At 37.7% G+C, this 6,131-nt stretch overlaps 1 long non-coding RNA gene across 6 annotated transcripts; it reads left to right on the forward strand.

Annotated features, from left to right (window-relative positions):
• The first annotated feature begins 1,705 nt into the window (after positions 1 to 1,705).
• LOC141600045 (uncharacterized) lies at positions 1,706 to 5,169 on the forward strand. Of its 6 annotated transcripts, none has more exons than XR_012524108.1 (6): positions 1,718 to 2,044; positions 2,663 to 2,777; positions 2,986 to 3,091; positions 3,718 to 3,800; positions 4,294 to 4,583; positions 4,930 to 5,169. It is a non-coding gene; the product is annotated as an uncharacterized LOC141600045 (long non-coding RNA). The 6 variants fall into 6 exon arrangements; XR_012524107.1 differs by having other exon boundaries at positions 1,728 to 2,044; positions 2,726 to 2,777; positions 4,289 to 4,583; XR_012524106.1 differs by having other exon boundaries at positions 1,733 to 2,044; positions 2,726 to 2,777.
• The last annotated feature ends 962 nt before the right edge of the window (positions 5,170 to 6,131 follow it).

A 6,131-nucleotide genomic window follows, 5' to 3' on the forward strand; every position in this document is an offset into this window, starting at 1 on the left:
AATTTTGCAAAAATACTTGCGCAGAATATACGCTCAACATACATCGGAGCCCATACCACGGCATAGACTACGCTGGGGGCAAATTGATGGGGCATATTCTGCACCGATGACCAAGTCAACATATTGAGCAAGGTCAAGGGTATCCACAAAGAAAGTCGCCGACTTAGACGGTCTAGCCGGTGAAGCCCATCTACTGTCACCGGGTCTCGGCGGACAAACTCGCCACCAGGACACAAATCCGCGTACTCATATCCAAGACCCTCGGCGAGCTCGCCACAGTCCATCGGCCGAGGGTATAACGGTCTTTTCACCTGATAGCCACTTGGCCACTACGTGACAAAAGGTGAATGCCTATAAATACTCCTCAACCTTCATTGAGGAAAGGATCGACAAATTGACCTAATAACCACTATTCATCTGGTAATATCTTCCTTATCTCTCTACAATATACTCTTAGCCAAGTTACAACAACCTCTCTCTAAGTTCACTGACTTGAGCGTCGGAGTGAGTACGCTCGGCCAAAGCCGAGCCCTCAGTTTGTTCATCGTTTCAGGAGACCGCGAGGAGGATTCAAGCAAGGACATCATCCTACTAGCTACGAGTGGCAACAAACATCTGCTCTGGAATTACGCCCGGAACAATTAATTGATGGGGTATATTCTGCACCGATGACCAAGTCAACATATTGAGCAAGGTCAAGGGTATCCACAAAGAAAGTCGGCCGACTTAGACGGTCTAGCTTGGCAGGTGAAGCCCATCTACTGTCACCTGGTCTCGGCGACAAACTCGCCAGCCAGGACACAAATCCGCGTACTCATATCCAAGACCCTCGGCGAGCCTGCCACAGGTCCATCGGCCGAGGGTATAACGGTCTTTTCACCTGATAGCCACTTGGCCACTACGTGACAAAAGGTGAATGCCTATAAATACTCCTCAACCTTCATTGAGGAAAGGATCGACAAATTGACCTAATAACCACTATTCATCTGGTAATATCTTCCTTATCTCTCTACAATATACTCTTAGCCAAGTTACAACAACCTCTCTCTAAGTTCACTGACTTGAGCGTCGGAGTGAGTACGCTCGGCCAAAGCCGAGCCCTCAGTTTGTTCATCGTTTCAGGAGACCGCGAGGAGGATTCAAGCAAGGACATCATCCTACTAGCTACGAGTGGCAACAAACATCTGCTCTGGAATTACGCCCGGAACAGTTATTATTCTCTTAACTTCAATTATGCTTAGCTAATTTTCTATGCTAGGACATAGGGGAGCCATGGTAATTAGGGAATCATGAATAGGTGATTAGAGTTTGGTGTAATTTTAGTCTGTGTTGTTAATCATTGGAATTAACTGTAATTAGCTGCTTGAAGTCGACGCATTTAGCTAGTTAATTTCGTTATTCCCTGACCTAGATCGAGAGATTGGAAGGGCTAAGACATGCAATGAACATTAGGGTATGCTAGTGAGGGTGAAAGCTAAGCTAGTAATGTTTTAGGGCGAATAGCGGACCGAGAAGACCTTTTAATTACCCTTCAGACCGAATTTATACTGACCTGTGATCCTAGATTGGACTCCTAGAAAACCATGGTGAACCGACTGTCCTAGTTATCTCTCTTATTTGCCAATTTCTCTATATTTTAATCCTTGACTCTTCTATGCTCTCTTCCCTTACAACTTCGTAGTTTAGACCTCAATCAATCAAAATCCCAAGAAACGGTTACTTAGACAGACTTAATTTAACATACATTTTTATCTCCCTGTGAATTCGATACCCGACTGCCTCTACTATATTTTATAGGGATCAGTTGATTTTATTTTTAATAGGGTTGCGACAGCCGTTCAATAACTTCTTAAGCACAATCTCCCATCTCCTCTCTTTCCTCTCACCCTGTACAACTACTTCTCTTCGATCCACCACGCGACATTACCAACGGCATGTCGATAGCACGCCGCCTCCAACGCACGCACCATCCTTCTAGTGAACCAACGCACCGTTACTCCACTCCTGTTCAGGAGTCAAGCATCTAGCCTCAGACTAGTCCATTGTAAGGGTTTTTCTCTGAATCTCAAAGCTTAATTTTTAGTGAGTAAGGTCCAATTAATATATTGGAGTAATTATTTTGGAGTATTTGATTATTGGTGTGTATGCCTAATTGTATGCTTTACTGGATTGTTGTTTTGTTTGCTAAACTTAATTTGCAAATTAGGCAAACCCTAATTCTGTTTTCATAATTTTTTAACAGGTTTTCTGGGTTTTCTTCATCAATTATATGGTTACTTAGTTGTTTAGGATAGTTTTTTTAATGGTTTTTTTTACTAATTTGATGAACTAATAAAGATTAGAGTTGCATATCCTTTATCTATCACAAGGGATGTCATACGACATATCAATACCTGGCAAATCTACCTTAAGCCCTCAACAATATTGGAGGAGAAAATTAGGTTTGTGAGTCTTTCAATTTGGGAACAATTTTTTGCGCTAAGGCTTGCTTTGGCTCATTGAGTGTTTAATTGTTCACTCCTTGTGCTCAGTAATGCTCCAAATTTGAAGATGCTTGATGTCTTCCATTATTGTCTTCAAATTTGAACCAATAAGGCTTGTTTTGGTTCTTTAGGTTATTACGTTCTAGTCAATAATTTACGTTCCATCTTAATTTTCGTAGGTTACTCAAGTTAGCGTGAGAAACAAAGTATTTGATTTCAGGGTATTCTATAATGGATTTTAGGTATTGGTTTCTCTTGGGCTTTCACTTGCTTGTGGGTTGAGCACATCCTTAGGTATGGACTACTTTCATTTTTTTTCATTTACTCAGTTATGAAGGTTAATTTGCACTACTAGTATTAATTATCTCATTAAATTTGAACTGTCCAAGCTATCTTTGTGTTCTTTTAGTTTGGCACACTAAGCATTAAGAATAGATGATAATGTAGTTTAATTTGCTCTTCAACTTTAGTAATTCCAATGATGTTTTTTCTTTTGATGAAGATAAGTCAACGACGAGGGTAGATGTTAGAGCATGAAGCCTGTTGGTGTTAGCATAAGTTACCAAATTTCCAAGCTGATGATTGAAGATGTTCTTGCTACAACTCAGGTTGATAACACTTACTCCCTCCATTCAACTCTACTTTACATATATTCCTTTTTCGTCTATTCAACTCCACTTTACATGTTTCCTTTTTAGGCCAAGAAAATGACCATTCTATCCTTATTCACACTCTATATTTACAAAAAATGTCATTCATACCCCACACTAATCCACCATAAAACCACACTTTTATATTTTTTTAACATCTTTAACCCCACCATTCTCTTTCCCTATGTACTTTTTATAGTTTTTTTAATCCGCTCCTTAATACCCGTGTAAAAAGCAAACATGCGAAGTGGAGTTGAACGGAGGGAGTATAATCTTTAATGTAATAGCTCAGTAATAGCAATAGCAATGTTCGTAACTCGGCTTTACCAATAAACTAGATATAACATTGTCTTTCTAATGTTTTATAGTTTAAATACGAGTTTAGGTGTTTGAATTGTTTGTTTGCTTAGCAAGGAAACTTAGAATTATTAATAACAAACTCTATGTTTAATTTATTGGCTAGATATTCTTTAAGATTCGGGAAAATATTTATGCGGGATGACAATATATAAAACTTAAATTTCGTGATTGTTAAATTTGATGTTACATATTCTTTAAGTCATGCATATTTGCTTTGGTATCAGGCGCCTATGGACTCTCTGTTTTTGAGTTGCCTTAGGGCGGCAGAGGTGCTGAGGTGCTGGCTCATGCGAACCTTCTTACAACGGTTAGTTTAGTGATAATTGGAATTTGTTGCTCACCTTTTATGTGGTTGAGGCAATTTGTTGAGTCGGCCAAAAGAAATCTGACTATGGAGTATTTAGCTACCACGTTTGATATTTTCTGTTTTGTTTCAGAGATTTGGTATTTTGGTAAATCTTGATTATGAGGCAATTTGTTCAACCTCTTGTTTTAGATGATGCCCTTTTGTTTCTTTCCTTCATGCTGTGATAAACACTTAAGATATATGGCTAAAGCCTAGAGGTCACAAGACTTCTGTATGTGAAACTCGAACATCACACCATGGTTTGGTACATGTAATTATATTGTGAAAAAGAGACCATGGTACATGTAATTATATTTTAGCTTTAGATTTATTTTGAGTGATATACAGACCACTTGGCGTAGGGCTATTTCGTGCATTATACTTCGTACTAGTTAAGTTGGTTGGTCATATTTGCACTAATTTTGGTCCTGACATCCTTGTATTGCAAGATTAGGGATGGTGAAGTGGAGATTTCTGATTTGGTTTATGGATTGGCATCTTTGTTTCTTCTGGATTTTGGATTTTTTGTCAGCTAAGCCTGTTTAATTTTAGTAGTAACTAATTAACTATTATGGAGTACTACAAAACAAGCCATGTGAAATCGTGCATCTTACATCTTGTTCCAAGGCCTGGGCAGTTTGTTACCTTTCACGACATATAGTCCTAAATATCAATTTTTGAAGGACGAGGCATGGAGGTTGTGATGCAGCTATTCCCCGGTTTGAGTGAGAAGAAAGGACCATGGTACGATAACCATCTTTTTATAATTTGCTTTTTTTTTTTATGTCGAAGAGATGTTTTAATCACTACTGCTTGGAATTGCGGAATTGCATCGTGGTTATCATTTTTCAGTTGTCACTATTGGTTTACTAATTGAAGCTTTGTCTGTGTGAAAATATGCTTAGAAATACGGTTTATCATACAATTGTGATGTACTACATATGAATCTTACTTATGCCATATCATTGATGACTTAGCTTATATAGGATGTATGTTCCCTATTGACAACTTGAATTTATGCAGGTCCACATGCCTTCATCATGGCATATGTTCTGAAGGTTCTATATTGATAATTTGATTATTTATGCAGGTTTCACATCTCAACTGTGTTGCTTACTCGCTAATCCACGAGCAGATATGGGGCTGTCAACAAATGCTTGACTAGGTTAGGGAAATGTTGAGAGTTAGATTTTATTTATTATTGTAATTTTTTGAAGAAAAAAATAGTCATCTTTTTTTTAATGCCACAAGATATTACTTGCTTCAAGTGATTGTAAAAACAAATACACTTTTCATTATTCCGTTCCTTAAAAAATGTGTGTACGCAAAATGGACTCCTTCTGGCGCCATTAGTGAAACTGATAATGCATACGAAAGAGGTCAAGCAAAAAAAAAAAAATAAAAAAAAAAAAGGTCAAAGAAACCATACATCTCTAATACTTGGTTTCAGGAAAGAAACCATTGCTTGGTTTGTAATAGTGAGGTAAGAAACCATTTTTCTTATTGTAATGGTCTCTTTTTTAGTAGGCAAAGAAACCATCTATCTAGAAAAGATGGTTTCTAACTTTTTCAAAAGAAATTATTTTTCTTTGCATGGAGACCTTTAGGTAGAGAGTAGAGACCATCTCTATAATTGTCTCTTTGCTATTTTCGAATGGTTTCTTTGAGATTTCTTGTAGTAGTGAGTTTCCAAGCTCGACTCAACTTATCTCCAAAATGTATGCATAGGATAAGTTTTAAGCTTGTTTATGCTCCTCTCCGGTTCATACCTGCAAATAATACAAGACAAACCAAAGTAGACTATTCGGGGGACATTTGTAGCTAAACACTAAACAAAATGCATTAGAAATGCGTGCAAATACGGTACAAAAAGTCTATATAAAATGAACGCATCAAACTTCCCCAAACCAAACCTTTTCTTGTCCTCAAGCAAACTATATGCAACTAACTAGTGGAACGGAGTGAAACTCAGAGCTAGCTACAAATCGTCCACCTAAACCAGTTTAATGTAATAAATTAACAAAATAGCAACAATGTCAGATGCAAACGAGTTATGAAGATGTTTATGAAAATAGCTGAACCGTCGACCTTGCAAGACCTTCAAAATTGGACTCTCATAGGTCACTCTCTCCCAATGAAGCAAAGGGTAAGAGTATAAGCCAAGCTAGTAACCTAAACAAAGCCAATAATACAACATCCCGTTTCAAAACCATCAAAATTAAGCACAAATGTCTTTATTTGGCAAACAACTCACTCAACCAAAATATTAAACTCCTCATATAATAGAATTAG

Source organism: Silene latifolia, chromosome 9 (assembly GCF_048544455.1).
Source record: "Silene latifolia isolate original U9 population chromosome 9, ASM4854445v1, whole genome shotgun sequence".
In the NCBI taxonomy this organism is placed as follows: Eukaryota; Viridiplantae; Streptophyta; class Magnoliopsida; order Caryophyllales; family Caryophyllaceae; genus Silene; species Silene latifolia.